The 12500-nt window shown below is 40.2% G+C and overlaps 1 protein-coding gene across 2 annotated transcripts in view; it reads left to right on the top strand.

Annotated features, from left to right (window-relative positions):
• Window positions 1–4623: 4623 nt before the first annotated feature.
• Window positions 4624–12500, top strand: part of LOC135097661 (uncharacterized) — a 52581-nt gene continuing 44704 nt past the window's right edge. The window contains exon 1 of one of the 2 annotated variants that reach the window (XM_063999614.1): window positions 4624–5070. The gene's annotated coding sequence lies outside the window, so the exon portion shown is untranslated. The remainder of the gene's footprint in view (window positions 5071–12500) is intronic. The other variant, XR_010265951.1, reaches the window with a different exon arrangement.

The following is a 12500-nucleotide window of genomic DNA, read 5'->3' as shown; positions in this document are numbered from 1 at the left end:
TGTTGTTGTTGTTGTTGTTGTTGTTGTTGTTGTTGTTGTTGTTGTTGTTGTTGTTGTTGTTGTTGTTGTTGTTGTTGTTGTTGTTGTTGTTGTTGTTGTTGTTGTTGTTGTTGTTGTTGTTGTTGTTGTTGTTGTTGTTGTTGTTGTTGTTGTTGTTGTTGTTGTTGTTGTTGTTGTTGTTGTTGTTGTTGTTGTTGTTGTTGTTGTTGTTGTTGTTGTTGTTGTTGTTGTTGTTGTTGTTGTTGTTGTTGTTGTTGTTGTTGTTGTTGTTGTTGTTGTTGTTGTTGTTGTTGTTGTTGTTGTTGTTGTTGTTGTTGTTGTTGTTGTTGTTGTTGTTGTTGTTGTTGTTGTTGTTGTTGTTGTTGTTGTTGTTGTTGTTGTTGTTGTTGTTGTTGTTGTTGTTGTTGTTGTTGTTGTTGTTGTTGTTGTTGTTGTTGTTGTTGTTGTTGTTGTTGTTGTTGTTGTTGTTGTTGTTGTTGTTGTTGTTGTTGTTGTTGTTGTTGTTGTTGTTGTTGTTGTTGTTGTTGTTGTTGTTGTTGTTGTTGTTGTTGTTGTTGTTGTTGTTGTTGTTTGACAAAAACACAAGTAATACAAAAAGTTAAAATTTCATTTTCTGTCCAACTTCAATAGAAGTAAAAATAAAGTCATGTAGATGTGCAATAGGCATAACACACACACACACACACACACACACACACACACACACACACACACACACACACACAACACACACACACACACACACACACACACACACACACACACACACACACATGGAGCATTCATAGCTTTAAAGATGAATGTGAAAAATTAACTTTAAAAGATGGAACATATTGTGTGCCTATCTGGGCCAGTACATGGCATTCATTTCTCTCAAAGCTAATTATAATTCAGAATAAAATTTTTTGGTGTATTTATTTCATGAAAAAAAAAAAAATTGGACTCGACAGCTAACTTTTATTTTTCATTAAATATTCTTGATTTTTACTCTATTCATATATTTTTTTTTTTTACCTTACTACTGATTTACAAAAGAATAGGACAAAACACTGTTTTTAAGTTCATAGAAAGTACTCAGCATACTGGAAGTAGTAATTTAGATTTAGTTTGTCCAACATTCAGAACTGAATTATTTAGAAAAAAATGTTATTAGTTTTGTTCCAAGAATATTTAACACCTTATCTCTGGATAAAAAAAAAAAAAATGAAAGAAGGAAAATTATATACTCGTAGATATTAAAAAAAGTAAAAAAAAACATTTATTAAATCTTATAAAATATATAATATCAATTGTAACTCAATCTTTTTCTTCATTTATTGCTGTAGATAATGTCACTAATTACTATTACTAATGTGTTATATCTAAATACAAGTATAATTCTGTAAGTCATTATGCTATTATTATTTTGTTGAAATTATTATTATTTCCCACAAATGTTCCAGTTATATTACTCATGTATATGTATGTATGTATGTATGTATGTATGTATGTATGTGTGCATATGTACGTGTATGTATATGTATGTGTATATGTATGTATGTATGCTTAAGTGTATATGTAAGTATATGTATGTGTGTATGTGTGTGTATATGTATACGTGTGTGTGTGTGTGTGTGTGTGTGTGTGTATTACCGCCAGCAGGCGGCAAAAGTTGATTCAGACCTACACGATGATACGAATCATTTATTGAGTCCGATTGAATCCGGTGGGTGGGATCCGCTTGAATTCGGTCAAAACGTGTTTGGGTCTTGGGTAATCGTTAAGTAACGCGCACGCCCTTTCTGACAGGTGCTCTAGGTAGGTCTATCTACTTCTGTCTCTGCACCGACACACGTCCTCCCTGCACGAGTGTCCTCAGCAAAGTGTCCCTGTCGTCCTCAGCTAGTGCCTGGGTTCCTGCCCTGTCCATCGTCATCCATTAGCGACGGCGTTAAGGGCGGCCTCATCTCAGCCTCATGTCATGGCATCCTTCATCTCCTTACATCAACATTATCTCAACACCAACCGGACAAGACATTCGCTGACTTAGGCCTCATCCTGATCCTCGCCCTCACCGCCAGGTCCTTTCCTTCCTCAATGACAAACTCGCTTGCACAACAACATCTTCTTTCACCCGCCTGATGGTAACAATGTGTATGTATGTGTATGCATATAATTAACGTTAATTTATATCTTTTTGTGTGTGATTATGTATATCTTTGAAAACGATCATCCACAATCAAAGCGTGATTGCTCTCTGTGTGACAATGGCTCAACTCAAGCAAGTCTGCACGAGCTGCGGCTCAACACACTTCGCTACAAAAGGCAAATGTTACAGTAATTCTTGTATTAATATTATAAAGCAATAAACATTACTTACTTACCTACACACACACACACACACACACACACACACACACACACACACACACACACACATAAAAAAATATATATATTATAAAGAAATTATTTGGAATCGTTCAGTTAAAGCCTTAAGGAGTAAAAAGAATTTCGAGGGATTATTTTCTGGAAAGGAAAAAAAAATAGGTAATGTCAGAAAGGAAGATTAAAATATATTGAAAAAAAATAGACTAAAATATGTTATTACTAAGAAAAATAATGTACTTAACGATTTTTCTATTTATTTTCATTGATGTAATAGAAAATTCCTTAATATTTCCCACCTACTCGAATTATTCTTTATCAAAACTGTGTAACGTAAAATTTTTGTCTTGTTCGCACCGGTGTAATAAACATAAATCGTGACTATTTATTAGGTAGACCATGTAATGAGTGAAGAAATACGCCATGCCGTCAGTAAAAGCACAGGCCACCGTGACGACCTCGCACCAGTCAAGATAAGAAGACTGGGAAGTGGGAAGGCCATGACGCAACACCCTGCTGCCCTTCCACTGCGGTATGCAACAATTCACAACACTGAAAACAATGTATCGTACGTTCCCCTCATCACCATCTACAGGAAACACAAGGCATAGAAAGGAATACATTTTGATATTTACAAGAAAATAGGTCTCGGAGTGGTTAGTGATTAAAAGATGTGTCAAATAGCAGTGAAAGGGTTACAGACGCTCAGAAGACGCATTCCAGGGAGGTGGAAGGCGAGAAAGTCTGACCACTCCTCCTCCTCCTTAAAAGAACATGAGAACTTAAGAAAATAAGGAAAGTTGTAAGAAGCCATCAGGTCTGCACGTGGCAGTCCCTGTACGAAACACACCTACCTATTTCCACCTATCGTCCCCATCCAGTCTAACCCTTCAAACTACCGCCTTATTGCTGACAGGCCAGTTCCAGAGTCACCCTTTTTCCTCTTGCTAGCTAACCAACAAAAGTGCTTTAGCCGTCATCAGGTTCCACAATCAACTTTGCACACTGCTTGTCGTTTGGGGGAGTACCGAAAATTTGAACTGGTAAGGCAAAAGGGTCAATTCCACAGTCTTTTCGTAAGCTATCAACCAAAAACGCTTCCTAAGTTGGTAAGCTCCCGAACAAATAAGAGGAGTGTTTCGTTTGAATAGCTTACGAAGAGACTAAAACTGACCCGGTATATTCACTCGTAGTCTCGTCTGTCCTCGTCATATATAGAGAGAGTCACGGCATGTCCATTTAAGCAAATCCTGACCCCGCTTCTTGATGGTGATAGTGCACTGAAGAAGTAAGTTGACATACGCAGGGCACAGTAAGCGCGGAGCCAGTGATACAGACAGTTAGGAAAGCAGAATGTCAACGAAAGGATGGTAAAACAAGGCAGTGCTCACTGATTCATTTCATTTGGAGAGAAGAGAGAAGTGTTGCTCGGGTGACCTGGAATAGACAAAAATGATGATGCGTATAGGATGTTTGGAAGACATTTGTACTGCAGTATTACCGGAAATAGATTATGATGGTGGTGGTGGTGGTGGTGGTGGTGAAGAGGAGGAGGTTGTGGTGATTGTGATGAGAAAGATGGAGATTATGATGATGGTGAGGAGGAGGAGATGAGAGAGAGAGGAGGAGGAGGAGGAGGAGGACGAGAAAGAGGAGGAAAAGGAGGAGAGGAACAAATTTCTAATGATGAGGAGGCGGAAGAGGAAGAGAATATGTTGATGATGAAGAGGAGGAAAAGAAGAACGAGGAGGAAGAAGAAGAGGAGGAAGAAGAAAAGAAAGATGAGGACAATGATGATGATTATGATGACAATGACTGCAACACAGCGCCACAAATCGCAGTGGTGGTGGTGGCACTGAGTGTATACCCACCCAAACAATTAACAAATACATAAATATAAATAGATAAAAAATAAATAAAAGATAAAGAAAAATCATACGAATAGAAATTATGCTCTCTCTCTCTCTCTCTCTCTCTCTCTCTCTCTCTCTCTCTCTCTCTCTCTCTCTCTCTCACACACACACACACACACACACACACACACACACATCTAGGATTAATGTTCCGTGTGGAGTCTGGCAACGTAACGCTTCAATGTATGACTCGAGTCAGCGCGGGTTAGTCTCACGTGACAATAAAGGCCATTGAATATAAGTACGTCCCCTGGAGATTTTATATTACACCTCATCTTTAATTCACGTATCCTCCTACACACTAAAGAATGGTATAGATATTTCCCGCACTGTGAGACCGTGGACATTTGGCTCAGCTGCGTGAACAATACTCCAAACAACGAACCTTCGAACTGAGACACTGAACCTGTAACTCTCAGCCGCCTTAGTCCTGCTCGCCTCGCCACTGCCGCGTGGTTACGTCAAGACAGCGGGCGGCCGCGTACTAGTTTCCTTAGTACTTGTGCGTACGTGTCAATACCGTGTGCTGTAAACTGCTGAACGAAATGAGATACTCATTCAGTTTTGGTCGCCTCTCCATTATCTCGTGGTGACGTAAAGGTGACGGCCCGTGTGTTAGTTTCCCCGGTAATTGTGCCTCCGTAACATTACTGTGTGCAGCGGTCGTGAGAACTGCGAGGCGGCGGTGCAGACTGTGCCGTGTTGAGCCGCGGGGTGTTGGAATCGCCTGTTAGTCACCTTGAAGGCGTCATATTCCCTCCCTGCTCTTCCCCGTGTCTTCCTGTCGATGTTGGTAATGTACTAGTCACTATTTTGTGTGCATGTGTTTTGTTTATTTATTATTTGTGCATAGAGGAACTGAAAGGTTAGCAGCAGCCTGCAGTGTTTTTGGTCAACCCATATTTTGCGTATTTGTTCAGTCATTACTTGCTTGTTACTTGCGCATAGAGGAAGTAAGGAAGGTAATAAGCTGCAGTGTTTCTGATCACCCTGTGTTCTGCGTATCTGTTCAGTCGTTGTTTATTATTTGTGCATTGAGAAGCTAGTAGGAAACAGGATGCAGCGTCTCCAATCACCACTTGTCAACCTTCTCTTGGCCTCAACATTTCAATTAGTCTCCTTGTTCATGTTCATTTTAATAGTGTCACTGTTTGGTGCAAGTGTTTAGTTGATGTTGTTGTTGTTGTTGTTGTCGTTGTTGTTGTTGTTGTTGTTGTTGTTGTTGTTGTTTTATCTGCGCACAGAGGAACCACTAGGCTACAGCGTCTCAGATTACTCATAATCTTTCCCTTTCTTTCCCTGCCCATCACAATCTTTGCTTATTTCTTAGCAATTGAGGTTTTCCATGTTGGTATTATCGTTAGTTCAGTGATGCTACGGATGTTTTCAAGCCACAGCTTTGACGATTTCTTCAGATGAAGTTTGTTTTATTAATCACTTATTTATTAATCATTTATTAATGCAAACTCTTGGAGTTTGCATTATTTTCTTGTGTTCTGGTGTGTGTGTGTGTGTGTGTGTGTGTGTGTGTGTGTGTTATTACGTAGGTAAGTAACAAGATGACAAATACCGCTAGATTCCTAACAGGCTCTTAAGACTTTACTTAAAACAAGCGAAACTACAAAAAATTGATCAGACTTAACGTGGCACTCAATGTACAAACGAATGAACCAAACCTACATATTATTATTTCCACCTATCCCCACTCATGAATATTCCCAATACTGTAAAGTTCCCTGCTGACTGTGCACTGCCAACTGGTGAGTGTGTACCATTGAGTGGCGGGGGAAGCAAGGCGAGGGAGGGGCAGAGCTTGGGTAGCGTGGCTCAGGCAATGCAGTGAGCCCCGCAGATCCTACTTGAGCGAGGCAAAGGACGCCTCTCTTGCCTCGCTTGCTGATGGAAGATCCGCTCTCATTCCTGTCCTGACCTGAGGGATTAGAAAACATAAATGCCCTGCATCAATTCAGCGCCCTCCCAGAGCAGAGCAGAGAGAGAGAGAGAGAGAGAGAGAGAGAGAGAGAGAGAGAGAGAGAGAGAGAGAGATTGTTGAACGAAAGGCTGAACTAAAAATTGAGATGGAAAAAAGGTGATGAAACGTTGAGAGAGAGAGAGAGAGAGAGAGAGAGAGAGAGAGAGAGAGAGAGAGAGAGAGAGAGAGAGAGAGAGAGAGAGAGAGAGAGTTTTCTGAATAGACGAGAGATTTGAAGAATTTGATAAGGTAGACAGAGATGCCGAGAGACAGGGAGAGAAATGGACAAATCAACAAAGAATAATCAGATGTAATTATGCATTAAAAAATAAAAAAATGTCCCATCACTAAACATCAACCCTAACCTAATTACTCACTCACTCACTCACTCATTCGATCGCTTAACATGGAACAATCTAACCTAACCACACTTTCGATCGCCTAGCACACACACACACACACACACACACACACAGAGCACCAAGCAAAGCGAAGCCAGACGAAGGCGAACGGAGCCACTTCAATCATTCAGGCTGGAAGAAAACGAGCTCTCGAGTAAATAAATCTAGCGACCCAGCTGAAGCCTGCCTTAACCTAATCTATTCTAATCTAACTTTACATTACTTTACTTTTTCCTTGCCTTGCCTTGCCTTGCCTTGCCTTTATTAAACCTACCTTACGTAACCTAACCTAACATAACCTAACCTTGCCTAACCTTACCTTTATTAACCTACCTAACCTAACCTAACCTATCATATCATATCCTATTCTATTATATCTAACCCTTACCTGACTTAACATTTCCTAACCTAACCTGACTTGACCTAAACTAACCTGACCTGACCTTACCTGACCTTACCCAACGTAACCTTACCTGCCACCTCTCTCTCTCTCTCTCTCTCTCTCTCTCTCTCTCTCTCTCTCTCTCTCTCTCTCTCTCTCTCTCTCTCTCTCTCTCTCTCTCTCTCTCTCTCTCTCTCTCTCTCTCTCTCTCTCTACACGTGTCTTCCTTTCATCTCTAATGCAATCTCTTGTTTCTAGATACGAAAGGAAGCAACTTTTCAACTTTTATTTCTTCAATGAGTGGAATTCATTACAAAAACTCGATTACTTTTTGTCCCTTTCAACTTGTTAATTTACCTGTTGACTGGTTGAGTGGCTGGCTGGCTGGCTGACTGACTGACTGAATGAATGATTGGCTGACTGATTAACTAATGTAAGAGAGAGAGAGAGAGAGAGAGAGAGAGAGAGAGAGAGAGAGAGAGAGAGAGAGAGAGAGAGAGAGAGAGACGAAGGAAGCTGTTTAAAGTCTGAAGAGAACACTTGTAGAAGGAAGAGGGTCGAGGGGAAGACAGAATTATTAGCGAGACAGCAAACAGTGGCAGCAGGAGAGGAGAATGTGATGGAGAGAAACACTGCCACTCGCACGTTCACTCCGCCAACCCCTAACTTGTCAATCAACAGAAGCAAGTTTGGATGTGCACTGTGCATGGCAACGTGGTCCTGACGAAGAGGGAATGAGGCGCACTTTATTTTTTAGGTTAACGGCAGTTGTACAAGTAAAGTCACCCCTTTCTCTCATTAGAGTTTCTTCCTCCTTTTCTGTTCCGCTGCTCTCGTCTCTTCCCACTTACTCTCTCCTCCCTCACTTCAGGCCTGCCCAGTCAAGATACAGCTCCTAATGAAAGGAGAGGAGAGGAAAGAACTTCTCCTCTCCTCTCCTCTCCTCGTCTCTTTTCTTCTCTTTTCTTTTCTTCTCTTTATTCTTTTCTCTTTACTTTCTTCTTCTATTACACTTTTCTTCTCTTTACTCTCCTCTCCTCTCCTCTCTCTCTCTCTCTCTCTCTCTCTCTCTCTCTCTCTCTCTCTCTCTCTCTCTCTCTCTCTCTCTCTCTCTCTCTCTCTCTCTCTCTCTCTCTCTCTCTCTCACGCGCGCGCGCGCCTGCCCTCTCTTTTCTCCGTCAGTATTTAATCTTTTTTTTTATCTTATATATTTTTGTTCTTTACTTAGGTTCTTTTCCCTACTTCTCTTCCACTCTGTTTAGCCTTTTTTTTTTTTTACTCAGATATTTTAGTTTGCATGACAATCTCAAGTCCCAGTGTGTGAGTCAGTGCACATAATATCTCTTGCCTTACCAACATGCCGCCTTCTCCTACACAAGCAACATCCAGTACGTGTGTTAGATAACTTACTCTTTCAACAACTTTTCATAGGTACAGTCAGTCATTGTTGATGTTGAGAACACTAGTGAGGACACTGTGACAAACAGGAGGCAGGAGGTGAAGGGAACAAGGCATGAGAAGAAAGACTTTTATTTATGCTCTTCTTCTGTAGTCCTCTGAGGAAGCCATTAAGAAATCACTAGTCAGGAATAAAGCTGTCATTTCCTGACCTGTGTTGCCTTTACCACTCACATCTTCATCCAGAACACTGTTAAAAATTACTTCCATGGACACAGGAAAGAGAGAAGAGGTTGTTAGTATTGTCATTCCTACGAAATTACTAGTCAGGAATAAAGCTGTCATTTCCTGAGCTGTGTTGTGTTGCCTTCACCACCTACGTCTCCATTCAGAACACTGTGAAGCATTGCTTCCATGGACACAGGAAGTAGAGAATAGGAAGTTAATATTGTCCTTTCTTTGTTATAGAACTTTATTTGTACAATTGCATTAAACCTTTTTATCGCTACAGTCACCTTTCGCTGGCATTCCAAACACTGCTGTTCACGGGGGAAGTTTTCTCATATTAGTGTTCTGTCCGGAAGGTCTACAATTTGACACCGCTTCTTGGGATAATTTCTTACGTAAATATATGTCTAGTTATTTGTACAGGAGATTCCAATAATGGAGAGAGAGAGAGAGAGAGAGAGAGAGAGAGAGAGAGAGAGAGAGAGAGAGAGAGAGAGAGAGAGAGAGAGAGAGGTAACGGGGTGAGTGAAAGAGGATGTAGAGAGAAGGGAATATGTTTCTAAGGAAAGCATCTTTTCAAACTGTGACGAGCGTCTATTGGTTGTGATGGAAGCAATTTGTGCCTTTTAGTATGTGTGATTCTTTGTTTTTTTTTCTTTTTCTTTAATTGGTTCGCCTGAGGTACGTTTTTGTATTAGCTGCAGGTGTTTATGTCTTGTTTGTGTTTACAGACTGATTGGCTGACTGTGATTCTTATGTTTTCTTCCTCATATTCCTGTGTGTGTGTGTGTGTGTGTGTTAGAGAGAGAGAGAGAGAGAGAGAGAGAGAGAGAGAGAGAGAGAGAGAGAGAGAGAGAGAGAGAGAGAGAGAGAGACTGCCTCATACCACACACACACACACACACACACACACACACACACACACACAATAAAAATAATTTATTCATTCTACAGTGAAAAAAAATACATGAAACATACATCAGTGTTATTACTACTACTACTACTACCACTACTACTACTACTACTACTACTACTACTACTACTACTACTACTACTACTACTACTACTACTACCACCATCACCACTACCCACCACTACCACCAATACCCCAGTAACACTTGTAATACAAACCCCAACAAACAACAACTCTCTTCACTACACTACATCAAAAACCCACAACACACAACACACAGTGGAGATAATCAAGTCTCCCAGGTTACAGCTTAGCCAATACTCACCCCTTGAATTTAATCCCTGATGGTCGGAAGCTTCGCCCATCGCCACGCGCCTCGCCCTTCATAAAACTGGGAATGGTGACAAAAAGACCGATAACTAGAGAGGGCAGGGATTACCGTCATTAATGCTACTGGGCTGGAAACAATAGGGAGGGCGGTATCTTGATTGTTGGCAAGGTGGTTAATTTGATGGAGGAAAGATTGGATTAGGTGGGAGAGAGCAGACAGTGGCCTGTTTGTTTACGAGTAGTCGGGTGAAAGAGACTGGCTAACTATTGAGTGTGGTTAAGTAGAGTGAACAGAGGAGACTAGCTGGGTGGAGGAGAGTACAGCTAGTAAATTAGTTGGGATAGGAAAGACATTATCCATTGAAGTGGAAGAGAGGAGAAATACTAGGTACCTAATTAAAAAAAAAAAAAAATGCCTGTTAAAAAGGTGAGACAAAGGAGACATTACCTCGTTACATGGAACATAAAAGAAAGTAGTTAGTTAGGATAGAAGAGACAGTGAGTGGGTAGTTAGATGGGATACAGGAGGGTGGTCAGTTGATTAGATGGGATAAAGGAGAACATGGTTCTTTAATATTTTGGACAGTTACTTGTGAATTAAGTGGAACGAAAGAAACAATGGCTAGATAATTAATTGGGATAGATGAGAACGTATTTGGGTAGTTATGTGGAATAAGTTAGACCGTGGTGTGTTGTTAGCAGAAGTGTTACATGAGGAAGAAAGAAAAGAGTAGGAAGAGAAGTTAAAAGTATAAAGGGATAGTGTGGGAAGAAGAAAAGAATAAGTAGGAGAAAGAGAAGGAAAAATATATAAAAAATAAACAAACCTCTAACAATTAGCAGAAATATTATATGAGAAGAGATAAAAACATATGAAGAGAAGCTCACAGAATGGCAGAGTAGCGCATGATGGAGAAAAAAAATATATAATTAGGAAGAGAAGGAAGAGAAGAAGAACAAAAATATATAAAAAAAAAAAATAAATAAATAAATAAAACCTGTGGCAAGGCACACTGGATGCAGCTGGACAAATTCACGGAACTGCAACAGAATCCACAGCAACATTGCAACAATTATTTACCTTCCCTTTATGCCCACGTGGGAATGTATTGAAGCTGAGACGATGCAAAGGAAAAAGGAAAGTAGTATTCCATATGTAGATTGATTCCATAAGTTGTGGTGCGCGAGTGTTCATTCCTGGCTGACCATGGGGCGACCAGCGCTGAGAGAGGAGTCTTTATTGAACCTCCTAGGCAAGAAGCGACCGAGGTACAAAAGAGAGGACGGTGAAGGACACGTGTTTGTGTACGTTTCCAGCAACAACGTGGAGGTTCAATTATAATGTGATGCCATAAGAGGGTTTAGAGTTTGTAGGATGTTGGATTTAACGATGTTTATGTTTGTTTTTATTTTATCATCTGTGTGAATGTAGTGACACGTGTGCTTGTATGTTAACAGTAATGATGCTTCTGCTTCATTATAAACTGGATGACACACCAGGAATTAAAGTTCATAAGATAGAGGATTTTACTATTTTATTTATTTTATTTATTTATTTATTTTTTTTCGTCTGTGTGAAGTAGTGTGACAGTAATACGTGTTGTATGTTAGCAGTAATAAGGCATGTGTTTCATTATAAGCTGGATAACACAAGAGGATTTAAAGTTTATAAGATGTAAAATTTTTGCGTTTTCATTGCCAAGGAATCAAAAAATCATCTGAGTATATCCAAGGACACGTTGTCTGATACGCTTTCACGAATAACACATCCGTTTCCTTACAGTCTGAAGAACATAAATGTTAGTGTTCATAAGAAGTGTTTTTTATAATCAAGTAGTTCAAGATTTTTATTTATTTATTTATTTTATTTTATTTTATTTTATTTATTTATTTTTTTTTGTAAGATGGGCACTGGTGAAGAGCAACAAAGGCAGAAACAAAGGCCCATTCATGTGCCAGTCCCTTAAGAAAATTATTGAAAATATAATCCAGAATTGGAGGATGTGTCTTGAAACATATCTCCTCAAAGACATTCATTGATGGGGAGTGTGGCGTGACAGAAGCAGGCAGGCAGCTCCAGAGTGGTTATGTCTCCTCAAAGACATTCATTCATGGGGAGTGTAGCGTGACAGAAGCAGGCAGGGAGCTGCAGAGTGGTTATGTCTCCTCAAAGACATTCATTCATGGGGAGTGTGGCGTGACAGAAGCAGGCAGGCAGCTCCAGAGTGGTTATGTCTTCTCAAAGACATTCATTCATGGGGAGTGTGGCGTGACAGAAGCAGGCAGGCAGCTCCAGAGTGGTTATGTCTTCTCAAAGACATTCATTCATGGGGAGTGTGGCGTGACAGAAGCAGGCAGGGAGCTCCAGAGTGGTTTCAGCCTGGGACACTTGTTGTGGTACGTTTTCAGTAACATTGTGATCTGGATGCCACGAAGGGATTTAAAATTTGCGATATATTTTCTTCCATCATGGAGTTATAAATTATATGGAGTTAAACATCCGCTATGATTTACTACATCTTTGTTATATTCTGACTAATTATAAAGGATTTGTTCTACGGATTCCGGCTAAAGGATGTGAGGAAGTTCAGAAATTTAT

Source organism: Scylla paramamosain, unplaced genomic scaffold, assembly GCF_035594125.1.
Source record: "Scylla paramamosain isolate STU-SP2022 unplaced genomic scaffold, ASM3559412v1 Contig28, whole genome shotgun sequence".
In the NCBI taxonomy this organism is placed as follows: domain Eukaryota; kingdom Metazoa; phylum Arthropoda; class Malacostraca; order Decapoda; family Portunidae; genus Scylla; species Scylla paramamosain.
The sequence above is the reverse complement of the archived record's forward strand: the minus strand, read 5'-3'. Positions and strand labels throughout refer to the sequence as shown.